The sequence below is a fragment of the Podarcis liolepis genome, assembly GCF_965112155.1.
Source record: "Podarcis liolepis genome assembly, chromosome: 5".
Taxonomy (NCBI): domain Eukaryota; kingdom Metazoa; phylum Chordata; class Lepidosauria; order Squamata; family Lacertidae; genus Podarcis; species Podarcis liolepis.
In genome coordinates, this window is record NC_139556.1 from 33,998,138 (window position 1) to 34,019,464 (window position 21,327).

At 44.8% G+C, this 21,327-nt stretch overlaps 1 long non-coding RNA gene across 1 annotated transcript in view; it reads right to left on the bottom strand.

The window, feature by feature from the left end:
- The window catches only part of LOC310706885, a 525,877-nt gene extending 506,937 nt beyond the window's left edge, over window positions 1-18,940 (bottom strand). The window contains exon 1 of the long non-coding RNA XR_014526219.1: window positions 18,840-18,940. This is a non-coding gene — a long non-coding RNA (uncharacterized lncRNA). The remainder of the gene's footprint in view (window positions 1-18,839) is intronic.
- Window positions 18,941-21,327: the final 2,387 nt, after the last annotated feature.

Sequence of the window (21,327 nt, forward strand, 5' to 3'; positions counted from 1 at the left end):
GCATAGCCCTACTGGCTTTAGCCCAAACGTAGCAGAGTTTTCCTGCACAGCGAGGAAGCTAGTTGCGGCGGTAATGACTAGTCAGCTAGACTCAGAATAACTATTTACAGGATTTATTAAAAGGAAAAAATAAAACCAGCAGAGTTTCTGCATACAAATAAAAGCAAAATAAATCCTCTCTTTCTCTCTCTCAAAACCATACACAGCACTTCTAACTCCTAACACACCTCAACTCAAACTGTGCTAGCAATCCTAGATAACAGAGTTGAGTGCTGCTCGTTAACCAATCAGAGTGAGTAGTTTCTAGGTCAAGCAGACCTGGGCTTTCTGCCAAGAGTAAATTGACACCAGCTTGAGTTAATTGGTGAAGCTAGAATCTGCAAGTTTCCCACGAGAACCAATTAACAGAAACTGAACACCCCCTCACAGATTCTGCTGAACAATTAACACCAAATACACCTATGTAGGAGATTATTTTTCCAGCAAACCTAAACCCTTGCACATTCGCTTGTTCTTTATCTTTGCCAATGGTTTAGTTAACACATCTGCTACATTTTCTTCACTTGATACATAAGTACATGTGATTATATTGTCTTGTACACAGCAACGTACATTTTGGTATTTTACAGAGATATGTTTGGAACGCGATTTGAAACCCTCTGTTTTACTTAAGGTTATACAAGCTTGATTATCAATGTAAACTTGTACTGGTTCTCCACAATTTACATTTAAATCTGCTAACAAATGCTTGAAATAAATCACCTCGTTGCACAATTCACTCAATGCGGCGTACTCTGATTCCGTTGATGACACACTTACAACGTCTTGCTTGCGTGACCGCCAGCTGATTAAAGCTCCACCGACCATTATAACTAGTCCTGTGACAGATTTTCTATCTGGCAAATTTCCCCAGTCACTATCACAGTAGCAACTCAACATTTCATCCTCAGAAGAATTTAATTGTAACATATAGCCAATTGTCTGTTTGAGATACCTCAGAACTTGTTTTACCCCTTTCCAGGCATTTAGTGTGGGTTTTGAGACCAATCTACTTAATATGCCTACTGCATAGCTAATATCAGGTCTGGACCACTGTGCTATATACAATAAACTTCCAATTACAGAGTGATATACATCAGGATGTTCAAATTCAGGACTCTCATCTATGTGAAGTGTTTTTATGAAACCTGGATCCATAGGCACCGCTGCCCCTTTGCAATCCTGCATCCTGTATGTAGTCAGTAGTTGCTTAACTTTGTTCTGCTGACTAATTAGGCAGCTGCCATCTTGGGCCCAGCACACTTCCAACCCTAGATATGTCCTAACCGGGCCTAAGTCTTTCGTACACCCACCTGCAGCCTACAATCTTTGCCCCCTCAGGCGCTGCTACTGGTGTAAAGACCTTGTGCTCATTCAGAGAGGACATCTCTTCCTCCATTGCCTGTTTCCAGAGCTCTGCCTCCTCTTTTGGTAACTTTAACACTTCCTGAAAACTCTTGGGCTCTGCAATTACACTAAACACATTTGCAGTATCTGGAGAAAAACGCACCGGAGGCACTCCTTTGTTTTGTCTTTTAGATCTTCTGGGAGAAAATTTTTCTTCTGACCCACTTTCCTCCTCAGAACTACGACCTCTCTTTTGTTGCTTAGCAACTGGTCTTGGGCTAACTCCACTTCCTTGAGAGCTCTTATCTGAACTTTCCTCCCCCTCAGACTCTGATTCTCTGTGTTTACCTTCAGAGTCATGAAGCTCCTGGGAAGGTTCAAACCAAACCTCAGTATTGGCATGTAGTCTCTCCCAGCCACTATGTTCACAAAAACTGGCATTCCTGGAGATCACAATGCCATTTGTCCCTTCAGCAAAACGGAAACCTTTTCCCAGCTCCTGGTAACCCACAAACACTAACTGTTTGGTCTTAGGATCTCCCTTCTTCCTCATTTGTTTCGGAATTAATACCCAGGCTTTTGATCCAAACACATGCAAATGGTCAATTTTGGGTTTTTTCTGAAACAATTTAAAGTACGGGGTTGTACCTATTGTTTGATGAAAGAGCCTATTTTGGAGATAACACGCGGTGAGCATGCTCTCCCCCCAATAAGACATGGGCAAATCAGCATCATCAAGCATGGCAAACATCATATTTTGTAAAGATCTGTTTTTTCGCTCTGCAACGCCATTCTCCTCTGGGGAAAAAACGTTCGTTTTTCTATGCCCAATGCCACGCTTTTGTAACCAATCTCTAAAGGCATTTGACATAAATTCGCCACCTCTGTCTGTCTGAATCCTTTTGAGTTTAATGGACAGAAATCTTTCCACAGATGCCACCCAGCCTTTAAACTTAGTGAACACGTCACCCTTGTTCTTCATGGGAAAAACCCAAGAATAACGTGTAGCGTCATCCACAATTGTTAGTGAAAAGCGCGATCCACCCCTGCTTACAGCAAATGGACCAATTACGTCCATGTGAACCAGCTGTAGCGGTGCCTCACTAACTCTGTCACTTCTGGGGTAAGAGACTCTGTGGGTTTTAACCCTTTTACAGACATTACAATCAAGGTACTTGTTACAACTCTTTAAATTACCCCCATCAGCCAATTCAGACATTTTTAGTACACTTTTCCAGCAAGCATGCCCCATTTTCCTATGCAATAAGTGCACACAGTTGTCATGTATAGCTTTGTTATTCACTGCAGGCTGAGATTTACTGACTACTGCTGCAACTTGAGATCCTGCTTTAAGCCAAAACAAGCCTCCCTCTGACTTAGCAGTGCCTAAAATCTCACCAGCCTTCTTAATAATGCAACTGTCTCCTTCAAAATACACTTTAAACCCAGCTTTTAGCAAACAATCTACAGACATCAGATTGCTCCTTAATGACGGCACACAAAGTACATTTTGCAGGCATTCACGAAGACAAGGAACAAAAACTGCGCCCCCCGAAATCACTTCGGAAGTACTTCCGTCTGCTAGAGCCACCTGGCTGCGCTGTGCTGAGTTCTTGGAAACAAACAATTCATCTGAATTTACGATGTGGTGAGACGCTCCCGAATCGACCACCCAGACAGCTTGCTTCTCGTCAGCAATCTTGACCTTGGCGGTCACCAGCCGAGCCGACAGTTTTTGTTTGAAGAATTTCTTTTTACGCTGCTGCTGCTGCTGCTGCTGCTGCTGATCTCGTCTCTGCTCCTGCACCAGCAACTGAGACTTGACCAACTCCGGACATTGTCGTTTTAGATGCGCTGAAGACCCACATCGGAAACAACGCCTAACAGCAAACGCTGACTCCTCACCGGTACGCTGCTCTTGCTTCACCTCTGGCACGGCATGAGAACTCCTTCCAAACCGCCCACCAGTAGAAGCCTCTGCAGCCAACGACCTTTCTTGCCTCTTCTGCCATTCTTCAATCAAACGCCCAGTAACGTAACTGACTGATAAATCACGCTCCTGTATGCCTTCTAGAGACAAAACTAAATTATCCCAGCTTTCCGGGAGAGAACTCAAAATAATAGCCACCTTCTCCTGCTGGTCTAACGCACAGTCTCTTTCCTGTAGCGCAACAAACTTTAACTGTAAACTGTGTAGGTGTTCCTGCATTGTAACCCCAGGCTGTAACATTGCCTTGTACAATGCCTTGCGAATGAACAGCTTGGAAACCGCTGTCTCACGCACATGGAGTTCTTTAAGTGCTTGCCACACACCTCTAGCTGTCTTGATTCCCCTCACATACGGCAACTGGGAATCTTCCAGCCCCAAGACAATTGTGGCCCTTGCTCTTTGGTCTTTATCGAGGTCTTCATCATCAGGCTTCGTAGGAAACTTACTCACCACTTGCCAGAGACGATCCCTCTGCAGCACTGCCTGCATGCGTTCCGACCACAGCAAGTAATTGGAGTCATTCAGACGCTCAAAAGCCATCTGAACTGGTTGTGAGGCCATCTTGAGAGCGATGTCCCTGGAACCCGGAACCAGCTACTCACGACCACCGAGAGAGAAAACAGGAACTAAAGCACCCAGCACTCACACGCTGCAGCTGTTGTCCTTGTGTCCACTGCGTCACCAGCTCACCACAGTCAGGAACCGGCCAGTGTCCAACAACTTCTGGAACTACTGGAACCAACGCCGTTGATGCTGACACCACCGCAACTCAGGCTGGCAGCACAATGCCCATAACCTCATGGAACTTTGAAGTGTCAGGCATAGCCCTACTGGCTTTAGCCCAAACGTAGCAGAGTTTTCCTGCACAGCGAGGAAGCTAGTTGCGGCGGTAATGACTAGTCAGCTAGACTCAGAATAACTATTTACAGGATTTATTAAAAGGAAAAAATAAAACCAGCAGAGTTTCTGCATACAAATAAAAGCAAAATAAATCCTCTCTTTCTCTCTCTCAAAACCATACACAGCACTTCTAACTCCTAACACACCTCAACTCAAACTGTGCTAGCAATCCTAGATAACAGAGTTGAGTGCTGCTCGTTAACCAATCAGAGTGAGTAGTTTCTAGGTCAAGCAGACCTGGGCTTTCTGCCAAGAGTAAATTGACACCAGCTTGAGTTAATTGGTGAAGCTAGAATCTGCAAGTTTCCCACGAGAACCAATTAACAGAAACTGAACATGTTAGGGGGGCCCAACAGCGCAGCTTTTGCCTTCAGCAGTGGCATGAGTTCTTGCCAGCGCATGCCCCTTCTTGAAAACCAGGAAACTCGCACCCACGATGGTAGCCCAGGTGAGGCACGAAGCCAGAACTTGCTGTCCGTAGGCGGGCCCAATGCACGATACTGTGGCCACAAATCCACACTTGACTACCGAGACAGCTAAGACTAAAGAAAGAAAAGAAAAGACGGGTAAGCGGAGCGTTCTCAGAATACTATCGGATGCAACTTTTGTAGGTATTAGATTTCCAGTGGCCCATCTCTTTGGTCCTGTCTGCCGGGAGGCTCAAGTGTGCGGCCTTGTGGCCACACCAATCCTAAATGAATGTGCTGCGTAGTCTTTGGAAGGGAAACCGCAGGCATCTATAGCTTTGCGAAGTACCCTGGTGAACTGGTGCCTCATCAATCGGGATCCATCCTCGTGAGTAAAGAGCGGGCCAGGGCTGGGAGGTCTAAGGTAAAGGTATTGCCTGGTGTCCTTTACTGGGCATGGGCCCTTCTGGCTGGAGGCCATGAGTTGGACTATGGTGCCCTTACCGCCCTGGTCTGTCTTAGACTGATGCACCCGCACCATCCCGCCTGAGCTGGACACCTGCACGTCCTCCAGGAGGAGGCTGCGCGTTATTCCACCTGAGGTAGCTTCTGCTACCACCTCGCCAACCCTAAAGGCACCAAAGAAGGCTATAGTGTATGCCGCAGAGAACAGCCGGGCCTCAAACTTGGACCAGCAAATTGACCTTACGTTGACAGAGCGTCTCGCTTCTGACATGCCAGCCTCCTTATTAGACACAAGGCCTTGTATGCATTTGAGTAGGTATGCATTTGAGTAGGGATTTCATTAAAAACCTGTTTGCTTTGTACATACTACTACTTTCAAGGTAGAGAAAACATATTTACCAATATTTGTTTACCGGTGTAGTAGCTAGCCCTCTGTTTGCTAGCTCAGGAATTAACAGCAGCAACAAGCAGAGCAAGAGGCCCAAGAGAAGCCTCCATTTCCCATCCCTGCTGTGGCCACTGCTCAACAATAACTACCGGGATCCAAAAGGGTGGTGTGTCTGGCCTCCCAAGATCCTAATATAGTCACTCCAAGAACCTTGATAGGCAGCCTTAACTCCTGAGTCTCTGTGAATCCCAAATAAGTCGGGAGTGGACTGGAACAGCATGGTCATGTTGACTAAGGTTGATGAGGAGGATACCATGTTGGAGAAAAAGAAAAAGCAGCAATCATGCTGGCTATAACATCCCAGAGTTGCACTGATATCAGATAGGTACACTCCCCTTTCCCAAATGATTAACTGACAATTACATCCAGCTCTTAGCTTCTTCTCAGCCTATTTACCAAAAAGTCTGTCTCTGCAATCCCACCCCCACAACACCCATATATATAACAAGTAACAAGAAGCCGAAAGCACCAGCCTGAAGATGACGAGTGAGACCTCGTCGAAACGTCGCCTAGACACCCCAACTCTTACACGGGAAGACACCCGAAGACACCAAAACCTGCTTGCTAGTTGCCTGAGGGAACATTTCTTGCCGTGTGCTAACTCTTGAAAGCCAGCACGAATTTGCCACTAATGACATCTCTCAGAAATGCAATTAGCCCTCATTCATGGCAAAAGTGCATTAGAGGTTCACAAACTCCAAGCGGGCTGTGATTGGGTGAGCGCATGAGGCTTAACACACTGAAAACTGCATTATATAAAAAAAAGATGGCCAAAGACAAGGTTCTAATATTACTTAATTACCCCAAGACATCCTCAGATGTAATTGAGCTTGGAAGGCTAAATGAAGGCTGCATGTGTGATATTGCCTGATGCATTCATAATGACACCACTTTGCGAGACAAACTGAGCGTCTGGCAAGTGGGTGGGGGAGGGAAGCAAGAAATGCCTGAGGAAAAAAATCTTTCCGACGGTCTGCTTTCTTTGAAAAATATATCCTGCTTAGACTTCCACTTTGGTAAACTGGGAAATTTGAGGACCCGGCCTTCCCCAACACTGGGTCGAGCAGCCCCAACCAACCTTATGACTGATCAGAGATGATGGGAGTTCTAGTCCATAACATCTGGAAGGCATTAGGTTTCCCTGCTTGGTGGCTTGCTGGGTTTTTAGTCTAACAATGGTGGAGGGAAGCATGCAATAAGGCGCAGGAATTAAAAGCAGCCATTTTTACTCAGGAAAATAACCCTGGGGTTCTTGACAAAAGAACCAAACCAAAGGGCAGCACAAATGCCACAGGAGTAAAATTATGCAGATTGCGGCAAAATTACGCCTAAGGAGTCTGGACCAGGAAAGAGAGCTGGGGTGGCTGACAGAGTGTGGAAAACACTGGTGAATTCCATGTTAGAGATCATTAGGGAAGGGACTGAAACAAAAATTTTCAATACCATACTGTTATTATACAAATCTCTAGTGTGACCATACTTGTGATCCTGAGCAAAGTTCTGGTCAGTTCACCTCAACAAAGTGTATCTTAGGAAAGGTGCATAAAAGGGCAACCAAACTGAAGGAGCAACACACATGGGAGGAAAAGGTTGCAGCGTTTGGGTCTTTTTAGTTTAGAAAAAAATATGAGTAAGGCGGGACATGATAGATGTGTATAAGATTGTGCATGGTGTAGAGAAAGTGGAGAAAGAACAGTTTCTCTCCCACTCAGGAACCTCCAATGAAGCTGACTGCATGAGGAGAGAGTGCTGTTGTACTTCTTGCAGACTTCCCATAGGCAACTGGTTGGCCACTGTGAGAATGGACTGCTAGGTTAGTTGGGCCTTTGGTTCAATCCAGCAGGGCTCTCTTATGTCCTTACAGATCCAGGTTATCAGCAGTGGGGAACCTCCAGGCCACAGGCCTAACTAGACAGGCCACCAGGCCCCTTGACACATGAGGTCATTTCTGCCAAACCCACCTACACCTGACGTCATATAAGGTATCAGGTATAGGGCAGGTACATTTGAGAGGGGTTGAGAGGAAAGGAAGTTTGCAGGTACGCCAATGAGTTGATCGACAGCACCTGCAAAGTGCTGTCCACTGGGCTTCCCAAGCCCCAATGATCAGATGATCACCTGCATTTTGCAGACTGTGCTTTAGCCTGTTTGATTTCAAACTGTGCAGGCAAAAACTGTGCAGGCTCCAGATGCCATTGTATTGTCCGGTGGGTACCCCTGCCCACCTGTTAAACTTGGGACATGAGTCTGGGGAGGAACAACAACCTGGCCTCATATTGTTCCTCAGGTCTAGTCCCCCCTCCTGCAGTGTATAGACAACAGCATTTTGTTTTGGCATCAGCTGTCAGGTTATCAGTAGCTTAATGAACGAGCTTAATGATGCCCAAGAAGGAAGGCATAAGGCAGCTGTCTGACTAAGGTCTTCCATGGACAATATAATCTTAAAACTATTGCCATGACAATCAGTAGCCTCAATGAGAGGTCTTGGTACTGACGCCAATGTTTACATCAACAGCTGTTTTCCTGAGATACGTCCCAAGAACAGCTGGTGTGTGATGCAACACTTTTTGGCTTAGAACCTCCAGGTTCTGTTACAGGGAAGCCATTAAAGGAGCATTGACTTCCTTCCAACATCTGTGCAGACATCACAAAGAACATTGCCTGGCAAACATATGCTCCTTGAAATGTCAGGATGGGGTACATCTCTTCGCAAGTAGTGTTTTGACCAGGGAATTGGTTTCTCAACTCCAGTATTGAATGGCTCCATTCATGAATCAGTTCCCTTGCCTGCTGCATGAACAGCAGATCATAGTGCCTGTCCATGAACAGACATGCTCAAAGTACAATGGGAACTGTGACAAGCCTAAGGTCGGGGCCCTTGCAATTAGATCAGCTACAGGTGCTGCAGCCTGCCATGTCATGACCCTGGAGTGGCCAGGACACTGAGTCAGAGGCACCACCTGAGGAGCTGGATGGAGTTTCTAGCTTTGAGACTGATGCTGCTGATCAAGGGCATGGTGGAACTGAGGCTGGTGAGCAAGAGAAAGCCAAACCAGATCCCACAACACCAGATCCCATAGAGCCAGAACTGGGATCCTCATTACCGCTTTCCTCAGGGCCCAAAGCACTGAGTGCTGCTCACACTGTCTTGCTAGTCCAACAGTGCAGGGAATGCATTACATGGAGAATAGGAGAGCTGTTTTTCTGCCTGGAGAGTTGACCCTTTATAAGGCTCTAGTTCCACAACAAAGTGGCAAAGCAAAGGAGGGGTAGGCTGGAGGCAAGAGACTCAAAAGGAGGCAAGATCTCTGTCTGCTTCCAACCCCACTGGAGAAAGTTGCTGGCTAGGAGCTCTCCTTGGTGCTGTGGGTTCTGCCACAGAACCAGAGCAAGATGTCTCATGCCAAGGGGGATTTTGGCTTCTCTATCAGTTTTGGCTGCTCAGTTTCCCAGTCTTAAATTCCGTTTCCCAAATTTACGTATCAGTTTGCTAACAACAGCAGCAACAACAACAACAACAACTCCCAGAAGATTCCTCAGACTTTCAGTTCACTTTTCTCTTAATATACACAGTTGAATATTCAGTTTTGTCTCATATAAACATTTTTGCAAGCAACGTTCCCTAACATAATACCATTTTGCATGTTATTTTCAGGAATAGATGGGTTTTTATGCACACACATTTTTGCACACATTCGGGGTGTTGGTGAACTGCCTTGCAATATTCAGAGAAGTGTAAATTTCAAAGGATAGCAATGTTTCTGTGTATGCAATGTTTGAAGAAATGAAAATTAGGTAGTCAAACCCAAATCCTCCCTTCTCCCAAATAAGCACTCCTGAGTTATACTTCACACAGTAGGCTGGAATGGTTCCTTGCAAGTAGTTCCAGGCCAGGTCTGCTGGCAGTGGACTGATGTGCTCAAAATAGCATCCATGTGTTTCATCAGCCTCCCTAATCTTTTAATGCAGGCATATCTAACATGGCACCTTCTAGATATTGCCAGACCAACATGATCATTGGCCAGAACAGCAGAAGCAGCTGGAAAGAGAGAAGAGGAGTTCAGGGGTGGTTTTTTAAAAATAATTTAATAAGTTGTTTTTCTCCATTTAATCCTTTTACTTGGTTTCATATGTATTGTGGTCATTTATGCAATGTGACTTGCTGTTATTTTTATTGATTATAGTTTAGTAATTATTCATTGTAATTACTGAGACTGAATTTCTGTTTAATTATTATCTGCTGATATTTAATTGTATTGTGTACTATTATATTCTAATAGATGGTTGAATATTACTTTATTTGACATGCTGTTTATTTTAATGTTATGTTTTTATTATGGCTTTCTGTGTTGGATCAGATTGTTATTATGTTTGTTGTTTCTTCAGCTTATAAACCGTCTTGTGCATAGCAATATAGAAAGGCGGTATACAAATTAGAAGTGAAATGAAAAATGAAAGAAATATGATGGAGTTCAATAACTTCTAGAGGGCACCAGTTTGGCCACCTCTGCCCTGATGTTTTGACCAACTTTCCTAGGTTCTTTCTCTGCTCTCCAGGAACACTTATTCTTATGCAACAAAAATAGGAACCCCAGAAGAAATGGGAAGCAGAGGTGTAAAAATAATAGAATGGACAAAATTCATTTCTGGCATAAGAAATAAGAGAGACGGCGCATCTGAATTCTGAGTTAGCGTTCTCTACATTTCACAAAAGGAGGACCAGTAGGGTCCAAAATATGCAAGGCTTTATTGTCTACCCTCTTGGTTGGTTGTTGTTTTTTACTTCCACTTCCAGAAGCTACTGTTGGGGAGAAGGGCTCACAACCTGGTGGTGTCACAACAAGGGTACATGTGCTTAAAGCTTATGGGGAGAGAGGGAGGCCATTTTCACACGTCAAGCACCGCTCTAACACAAAGAAGAATGTGGAGACATACTGAGACCAGAAAGGCCAGCTTGCTGCTTTTTTCTTTTTTTTTTAATTGTCTTGGAAAGTGCAGCATTATGGAGCATGCTGGTGCAGACACTATTCAGAACACCAGAAGACAAAAGCCAACTCACATGGTTGCCCAAGCCTACATTTACATACTGTGCAGAAGGAGACGTTAAAATCCAAATGGCCTGTAATAATTAACTCTCATTTAAACATTATGCTGTTTAACCATCACTTGCAATTCTACTCCGCCTGGAAGGGGGCTGAATTGTTGGGATTTATTTTTTTTAAAAAAAATTATTTTAAGCATAGTAATAATGGAGCCTACTGATTCTATATTGTATAATCTTGGTTGTCTCGGGACCAGCCCTTCCATGAATGCTGCATGTTTGGGGGCCTGCTGGAATGAGAACATTTAATGTCTGCTAATTGTTTCACTTCTAATAATTGCTGTGAACAGTCACCACAGGAGAGAAACAGGGTTTTTTTGAAGACATAATAGTAGAGGGGGGGGCGGGAGAGAGAGCCTGCCTCTGGCACAGACATATTAACTGAATACTGTTCTGTTCATGCTGTTTAAGCACCACAATGGGTGACAAATAGCTATTAACATATAGTTCCTTGTCACTGGAGAAACGAGCACTTTTGGAGGCCAAGGCTGCCTTAGGTGTGAGCAAAATGCATTATTTATCACCAATTAATCTTCCTTTTTTTCTTTGTTCACTAGCCTCCTAGACGCAAGAAGGAGGTGGGTGGCATGATATTGCCCTAGACACCTCCAGCAATGTGAGATGGAGATGAGGAGACTCTCAGGACCACAGTCGTCACCCTCACAGTATTAAACGTGATGGCCAGGGAGAGGGTTCCTTGCCACAGTTGTTACATGTACACCTGTCCTGTAAACAAGAGACATTGCACACTGTGGTGGTAGATTTAGAGGGGAACCAGAATTCCTTAGAACAAGTGGAAATTTGATATTTTTATTTTCTCGCCTCCCTGCTGGTATCTTGCTGGAATGAAGGTGGCACAGTTACCCAGAAGCCCTTGGGCTTTGGGCCAGCCACTGAAGCCAAGCTGTCCTTCCTTTCACCTCTATTTCTGCAGAGCTGAAGTGGAATTGCTTCTGGGAGGGGAGTCAATATAATAGCCCCGCACCCTCGGATGTGTTTTGGACCACCTCATTCCTCATATCTGCAGTGTGACAATAAAAGAATCCAATATAGTCAATAACACGCGCTCTGTTTGAAAACACCTCCGATTTGCTTGGTATCCCTCAGTTGACAACATACATGCCCCGCATGCAAAAACAGCCTCAAAGACGTTCAAAATTGGGAGGGGGGAGGTTTTTATTGTGAAAATGCCTTAAGGGAGAATGTCCTCCAACAATGATTCCAACTCTTGCCGTTGGTAAGCCAACCGCATTGATCTTCCTACCGTCTGCCAAGACTCCATGACTAATGAAGAAGAGAAACATACCACCAGTGCTGAAAGGTGACTGTGGATGGGAGCCCTGAGGCATAACAAAAGCAGATGGCTTCCTTGGCAAGGGCTTGCTCTTGTCCTCAGCACAGGGATGAGTGGATCAAAAGGAAGGCTGTGTGTGCATGTGTGAAATAACAGCTACAGAAGTTCACAGCAAGTTTTATAATCCCAGAGAGGGAGGGAGGGAGAGAGAGAGGGAGGGAGGGAGGGAGGGAGGGAGGGAGATTTTCCTGCTCTGCATGAAAATTTGTGCTTGGTCATAGAATTGTAGAGTTGGAATGGACCACAAGGGTCATTTATTCCAACCCCCTGCTCACAACCCTGAGTGAGGCAGTGAATGCCAATTCACCACTGAGCTCAGTTTAAGGATGTTGAGCTCATTGATCTATAAAGCCCTAAGAGACTTGGGCACCAAATATTTGAAGGAGTGCTTCCTCCCACATTAACCTGCCTGGGTATTAAATTGGCAGAGGAGGCCTTGTTGGCAGTGTCTCCACTCTCTATGGTTTGAGGGGCAGAGGAGTGTGAAAAGGCCTTCTTTGTGGTGGCCTCTAGGTTGTGGGTGTGGAATGAGGTCATCTTGCACCATCCCTGTATGTTTTTATTATTATTGAGCAAGGCACACCTCTTTATTCGCTGTTTTGAGCTAAAGGTAAAGGACCCCTGAGGGCTAAGTCCAGTTGCAGACAACTCTGGGGTTGCGGCACTCATCTCGCTTTACAGGCCGAGGGAGCCGGCATTTGTCTGCAGACAGTTTTTCCGGGTCATGTGGCCAGCATGACTAAGCCGCTTCTAGCACAACAGAACACCGAAACCAGAACAGCGCACAGAAACGCCATTTATCTTCCCACCAGAGTGGTACCTATTTATCTACTTGCACTTTTGGCGTGCTTTCAAACTGCTAGGTTGACAGGAGCTGGGACTGAGCAACGGGAGCTCACCCTGTCATGGGGATTCGAACTGCCAACCTTCTGATTGGCAAGCTGAAGAGGCTCAGTGGTTTAGACCACAGCACCACCCTCTTTGGTTGTTCTGTGGTGTTATCTTATTATTCTGATGAAACTTGCACTTGTTCTTAATTGTGGTATTTTTGTAGCTCACCCTCTGGGACCATTTGGTGAAGGGTGGGTCAGAAGTTCAAAGAGGGAATAAATATGGATGGCTGGATGGCTGGGTGGGTGGATGACAGGACTCTTGCATATAAGAGCCTTGCCAAGAACCCCACAAATGGACAAACAAAACATTGCACCCATTTCAGCCGCTCAGCAGAAGCCTGTGCTTGTACTTTTCTTCCTAAAGACTTGCCATGCCAACAGCATTCCTGAAATGTGCATACTAAATAGGATGTTCCCAGCAAGGCTGGCTTCGCTTCTCGTCTGAAAGCAACGATGAGTGGAGACGTCACAAGGCAATGATGCTGGAGAGACCATTGCTTTCCTTCTGCCGGGTGGACCATGCCGACACACCTGTCTCTGCTCTTGAAGTCATTTGTATCTGTCTCTGAAGAAGGACAGGCAACAGCAACACAAAAGCAGCCCAGAATTAAGTTAATTCCGATATCCATCTGTTGAGAAAGAAAATTAAATGGAAGTATAAATATCTAACCAGTTTTGCTTGTTTTTCATTAAGGAATGAAATATTTGCCATAGACCTTTGATTATTATGCATTTTAATAGGCTTCACCTTTTTCCCTGATGGGACTCAAGGTTGCTTACAGATAATGGAAAACGAGTGAGGTCCCAACTAAAGAAGAGTGGCAACTTAAGTTGACAGAATATGCACAGCATGCAGACTTAACATATAGAATAAGAGAACAAGAAGAACATGTGTTTAGAGAAGATTGGAAAACGTTTATTGAATATATGGGAAATAACTGTGTACAGCTGAAAAGGCTGGCAGCATTAAAATAAATTCAACAGCGTAAATAAATTATGATGGATGGAGTAATGGAATACTGAATAGTATAGCTTATGTAAAATATGCAGGGATTTATGATATGAAAAATGAACCATGGAAAGAGAAAGAGAAGAAAGGAATTGATATCTTAAGGATGTATAAATGAGTACTTTCAAATGTAAAACAGAAAATTTAATTATATATATTATACACACACACACACACAGAGAGAGAGAGAGAGAGAGAGAGAGAGAGAGAAATAAGAACCACAAAAATCATTTAAAAACTGTTAAACATGGATTTAATTAAAAATATTTACATATATAAAATCTACTAAAACCATAGCAATAATCACAACAAAAACAGCATGGCAAAAGCCCTTTTGTTGAAAGCAATCAGTTCCAAAAGCCTGCTGGAACAAAGAGGGAGCCAGTCTAGTTCCTCTAGGGAGGGAGTTCCAAAGTCTGGGAGCAGCCACTGAGAAGGCCCTGTTCCACATCCCTACCAAACATGCCAAGAGAATGGCATCCCCTGAAGATTTCAAAACCTGGGCAGGCTTGCATGAGGGAATCTGATCTTTCAGAGAGCTTGGACCTAAGCCATGTAGGGCTTAACCAGCACTTTGATTTGTGCCCAGAAACAGACCAATAGCCAGTGGAGCTGTTATAACAAGAGAGTCGTATGCTCCCTATAACCATAATAGACCAACAACAAAACGAACAAAAAAACCAGAACAAACAGAACAGATACATGTTTATTCTTGCAGATGCTTCTTTGTGGGACAGAAATGCTCCAGCTGATGATAAAGACACAGCTGGATAACTCTAGGCAATTCTTAACTGATGAAGTGTAAACATCAATGTTTTCTGTTGATTCTTACAGGCGTTTCCCCCCTCCTGCAGCCATACTCCAGCAGAGCTTGATGAAAAGCAGCTCCCCACACCTTCCTGACATCTTCCACACTTGCCACCCACCCTCACAGATAAGGAAGGGTATGCGCCAAATGGGTTTTGAAGGTGGATTGCTACAAGTTCATGAGATGGAGAGCGGAAGAGGAAGGCACGTATTCATCAAAGAGCACAGAGAAACTCAGCTAGTGCAGAACGGAGAGGCTATATTGCTGATGGGGGCAGATAGCCAACAGCACGCCACACGTCTGCTAAAACTTATGCCCTGGCTGTCCCTATGCCACAGGGCAGGGTTCAAAGCTCTTGTGATTATATGCAGTATACCAGTACGTAATGGTATTCTTGTACTCAGTAGAGAACAACCTATTTCAGGAAGCATACAAATATTCACTGTGTAAAACAGTTATTTTTTGCGTTTCTCAAGCCATAGACCTCCTTGGGAGAACAGAGGATGTAGCGTTTTACAAAATAAATCTTTGCTGTGCACCTCTTGAAACGTGTTGTTCTTCCCTGTTCTAGGGTGCTACTTGTTCTTGGCTGCAAATATTTTCTCCATGAGAATTGGTTTGTTTTCTCAGTGTATCGTGTTGACATTGTCCAGATAAGGGATTTTGGAGCAGGGTGTTTCAAAGAAAAAGAAAAGAGAGATTGAAAGTGAATGCAACTTCATATTTCTGCATGGCAGGGAGTTGAACCAGATTGCCCTCATGATCCCTTCCAGCTCTGTGATTCTACAGGGATTGCTTGACAGCACCCAGAAAAAAATAAAGCAAGAGAATGATTGGGAACCTTGGGGCATCAAAACCACATTTTTTTGGATCACAAAACTGGGTATGGCCCAAAATAGATCACATTCTGTGCCGCACCAGAGGGAAGGTGTTTGATGTGGCAAAGAGGAGACAAGCAGACAAGCAGTGGACATGCAGTGGGCTGCAGGACCATGACTTGTGTCTGTTGCATGTTTGGATAAGTGTTATCTTTTCTTCACGCTTCATTTTTCTACTTATGCAAAAATCAGACAGTAGGTGAAATGGCTCTGGGATTGTTGCACTTCTAGTTAACACACTGCATTGCTAATTGAGTAGTCAACTCCAGGCAATGGGCTTTGTGGAAGATGTTTTGGCTTAACACCAGAGGTTCCAGTGGTACATTCAAGCAAAATCTCTTTGCAGCCACGGAATAGTTCACATGGCACAGCCCACAAGGCCATGAAATCCGAGTCCTGGGAAATTATACCAGAGTTTGCAAGACAAGTGAGCTGCAATAATATATAGCAGGTGCCTTCACCAAAAAGTTAGGTCCACAGGGACAATTCATACTTGCTACTTCTTCCCTGTCCATGTCAGACTTTGGGTAAATGCCATGATGTGCTTTAAAGTGAGCCTGAATTTAACACACTCCGAACTGCAAAGAGGCTGAGTTGGTATTGAGCAAATATCATTGCATATCCCAGCATGCTTGGGCAGTTTTCTTTTGGCCCTCAAAGCAGCAGCACAGCAGACAGCATTTAACCTTCTAAGATAGTTGGTTTTAAAGGGGGGGTGGACTTCACACAGATCTTAGCAAAAGCTCATATTCATAACCTTTTTTAAAAAGCACCATATATCTTCATTTCAATCCCCACTCCTTACATTTCAAGTAAGCAGCAATCCCTACCCTACAAGGGTAAACCTGAATTTTGACTTGCCTCGTGTTAAATACCACACATGGCTTGTTAGATTTGCTGAAGCCATTGCTTTTCAGCAGGCGCCGTTTCCTCGCTGTTTAGAGCTTCACTTCCAGATTGTTTCTTTGAAAGACTGGATGTTGCAAAAGAACTGCAAATCACCCTTCGGTTGGTCTGACATGAAGTCTCATGCTGTCTCTATTTGTGGACACATTTCCTCCTCTTCCCTATCAAGGCTTTATTTTTATTTTATTTCATTTTTTAAAATGCCATGGTGAATATGTGTCATGGGATCCACCCACCCATGATTTCATCTGCTCATTTCTTTCAGGCTGCTCCAGCAACTTCATGACTGTATTTCGAGCTTTGTCGCTCTGTGGAGGCAGCTGCACAAATTGAGTGCTTAAGGAAATACAAAACGTTTCCAAAATAGACATTAATAGAAAAGGTGAGGAGATTAGTACAATCGTATCTTGGATCCTGAATGCCTTGGTACTTGGACGTTTTGGCTCCCCAACGCCGCAATCCCGGAAGTGAGTGTTTCAATTTGTGAGCATTCTTTGGAACCCGAACGTCCCACGGGGCTTCCGCTGCTTCTGATTGGCTGCAGGAGCTTCCTGCAGCCAATCAGAAGCTGTGCTTTGGTTTCTGAACATTTTGGAAGTTGAACAGACTTCTGGAAAGGATTCCGTTCAACTTCCAAGGTACGACTGTACAGGATAAATACAACATATCCATGTTTAGATTGTGGAAAGGGCTTCTGTCAGAGTAGACACCTCACTTCCCACCAAAGAATTCATACGGGGGGAAACCGTTTCAGTGTTTGGAGTGTGGAAAGAGCTTCTGCTGTGATGGTACTTACACTTCCCGTCAAGGAATTTATGATAGAATGAAACTATTAAATCCCAATTCTGTCTTCTGTGGCATTAGCTACCCCTCCTGGTTTACTGTCATCTGCATATTTGACAAGCATCCCTTCAGTTCCGTCATCCAAGTCATATATAAAGATGTTTAACAACAATAGGCCCAGGACAAAACCCTGCCACATTGGACAGATCAGTCAGTAGAGCATGAGACTCTTAATCTCAGAGTTGTGGGTTTGATCCCCACATTGGGCAAAAGATTCCTGCACTGCAGGGGGTTGGACTAGATAACCCTCATGGCCCCTTCCAATTCTACATGTTAGATTACTGTTATGCCCATATTGCAGAGTAATAGTGGGTGGGCACTGAGAAGCAGCTTACCTACATAGCCAAGCAGAGATTTGAAGCAGAAACATTCTCCATCTATTAACGTCAATGCTAACTAATTTTTGCAGATTGTTTCTCAACCAGACTTGAGCAGCAAAACAAAACGAGCAAACAAAGCGCAAGTAAATGAGCCTTGACATCATTCTCTTATTGCCCGTTCCTTGCTGCTTCGGAGGGCCAGCTGTCCCCTTCTTCCTCCTCTTTTCTGGCACACTCTTCCCTTTGACTTCATCAAAGGTCCCCATGACATTTGTGTCACTGGCCTCGATCAAAGTTGTACCTATAGATGCAGCCCCAGCATGGAGCCGAAAGCAAAGATGGACCAGATGGTCTGGATATGCCTGGGCTGGAGGAATTACTCATCCAGAAATGAACTTTAATTGAAAAAGTGCTTAATGCTGGTATGAAGAAGCCTAGCATAATCCAGGGGAACTCAAAGGGGCACTGAGTGCTCAGTTTCAGCACACCAAAGAGAGAGAGAGAGACTCTCTTTTTATTTACATTATCTAGATTGTCACAACAGCCATGAAGATGGTTTCTGGAACTCCTCCAACACCTGGAGAAGTGATGAAATAAAAAAAGCAACAAGGGTTTTGCTTCATTATTCCTTCCAGTAAGGGTTAAGAAGAAAAGACCCGTCTTATCTGATAGATCCTTTTCCATCTAATTGGAATTGTCCCCACATCTCGTTAAGGTATGAAAGGCATCTTCTTCCTGAGCCTAATCTCCATTAGACATTCTGTCAACAGTGTGGAAGAAAGAATACACAGCGTGCCAGAGGTAGACAGTCCTGGCACCCCTAGAGGAGACCAAGACTTACCTTTGGCTCCGCAGGTCACATTTAAGGTTTTTTGGCAAACGTGCAGAGCAATCCGAAATTGCTGAGAGTCTATGGCAGAGGACCTGCCAATTCCTCTTTGCTGCTGGCTTACGCTATCCAAGGTGGAAGGAGAGCTGGATTCTCTCTTCGATATTTTCCCCATTCAGCCTGTCCGCTTCTCCCATTTACACTAAAGGAAGAGGAAATAACTACGTCAGCATTGCTTCGATTTTCCTAAAGAAAATGTAGAAAGCCGGTGTGGTGTAGTGGATAGAGCAGGCTTCCTCAACCTCGACCCTCCAGATGTTTTTGGCCTACAACTCCCATGATCCCTAGCTAGCAGCACCAGTGGTCAGGAATGATGGGAACTGTAGTCTCAAAACATCTGGAGGGCCAAGGTTGAGGAAGCCTTGGTTAGAGTTTCAGGCTAGGACCTGGGAGCACAGGGTTCAAATCCCTACTCGGCAATAAAGCTCGCTGGGCAGGGGCGCGGACTTATAAAAAATATTGGGGGGGGGGCCGGGAAAGCTCATGAATAATAAATAAGCTCATGAATATGCAGATAAAGTGGCGCCGCCTCCTCGTGAGCGAATAGGGGAGAGCGTGCTGCGCCTATTAATCAGCTCCGAAGGAAATTGGGTGGAGCTTTTGCTCGGGAGGGAGGGCAGGAGGCATGCAGCCCGACCCTGTGTATTTTGGGCTGGGGGAGGGGCGGCGGTGGCACTCTGCTGGAGGGGCGCCCGAGATTATTGGGGGGGCGGAGCCCCCAAAACAATTTTTTTAGGGGGCTCTGGCCCCCTCAGGCCCCATGGAGTCGGCGCCCATGTTGCTGTGTGACCTTGGGCCTGTCCCTGCCTCTCAGCCTAACCTACCTCACAGGGTTGTTGTGGGGGTTAAAAGAGGAAACACGCACACCACTTTGAGTCCTTGGAGGAAAAGGTAGGGTACAAATGCAATTTAAAAATGCAATTTAGGATGAAACAATTGAGATTTGAAGCAGTTCTTGGGAAATTCACACATGGGTTCTTTGCAAGATTTTATTTTTTATCACAATACATTGCACGGACACAGCTTTAGAGTGATTTATTTTATTTTGCCTTCCGCCCTTAGTTCTTAGCTGGCAAACCTGGCATCACTTAAAGCCAAGGCACTTAATGGAAGGCAAAAATGGGCAGACAGCTATAGCATCAAATACTCTCTGCTTTGGGGCATTTTATCAGCACCTTGCCACTCCTTGCAAAAAAGGGGGAGGAGGCAGACTTCCTTTTTCAGTGGAACCGGTGGTAAGAATTTGCGTGAATTAGGACAGCAATTTGCTGCTTTTGCAAATTAGTTAGTTGGCCCGATTTCAGTCTGAACTGGCAAAAAGAAATGACTTAAGAGACGCCTACGAAAACCAAGCCTACACCCCGGCCCATCTTAGCTTTCTTCTAAACAAATGTGCGCTTTTCAAAACACTTTTTTAATTTTAAGTCTCCCCCCACAGTAGTGGAACATCTCATTATGCACATATCTTGTCCTTTATGTGGCAGCAAGTGATGGAGGCGAGAGGAGGGCCAATGGGCTGTAATTGCTCTAAAGGTAGTGATTTTGATATCTTTTATTATCAGGGTGCCCAGATGTAAAATGAATCTCTGTAATATTTATAATGTGTCATTTCTTATAATAAGTAGTCTGATGTGACAAATGGAGACAGAGTCAAAGGTGTCAATTAAGGGGGAAATGTCACATTGTATCCCCCCCCCCCCCCGCATTGCAGATGCTGCCTTCTAGCTACCAGGCGCATGGAAAAGAAAGGTTCTTTGCCATATTTTAACCTATTCTTCCTGAGCAAACTCCGCTAGATAATTTAAGGGGGTGGTGACGTCAATCCACCCAACGCGCTATTTTAAGTTACAGTGCCACGTTTACCTTCAGGGGGACTTACCTGTGCTTCGGTGACTGAAGTGCTGCTAAGGAAAGTTTGGTAAAAAGTATGGAACAGGGTTTTGCAATCCTCCTCCCGGTGGCACAACAGGTCGGTGCGCCTTGCTGTTAACCAAAAGGCTGGAGGTTCAAGGCCACCCAGGATTCGTGGGCAGGATTCGTGCATTGCCCAGGGGTTGGACTAGATGCCCCTTGAGGTCCCTTCCAACTCACCATTTCCATGATCCTAAGCAAAGAGCTGTTAAGAATAGCCCTACGCTAATGACCACTCAGTGACTTCTCCAGGAATAAGAAGAGCCCTGATGGATGAGCCCATAGGTGTGTCTAGTTCAGTATCCCATTTCCCCCAATGGCCAATCAGATGCCTTTGGGGAAGGCATCCTGCCTTCAATCCAAAGTGGGGAGTGTGCTGTTATGCTCAGGTCCTGCTTGTAGGTTCTTCATAGGCATCTGGCTGGCCAATGAAAGAACAGGACTCTAAGCTAGATGGGCCATTTTCTTGATGATGATGATGATGATGATGATGATGATGATAAAAATTATTTATACCCTGCCCATCTGGCTGGGTGGCTTCCAAGAGAATATTAAAAACAGGATAAAACATCAATCATTAAAAACTTCCCTAAACAAGGTTGCCTTCAGATGTCTTCTAAAAGTCAGATAGTTGTTTATTTCCCTGATGGGAGGGTGTTCCACAGGGAGGGTGCCACTACTTAGAAGGCCCTCTGCCTGGTTCCCTGTAACCTCACTTCTCACAGTGAGGGAAACGCCAGAAGACCCTCAGTGCTGAACCTCAGTGTGCAGGCTGAACAATGGGGGTGGAAATGCTTCTTCAGGTATACTGGACCGAGG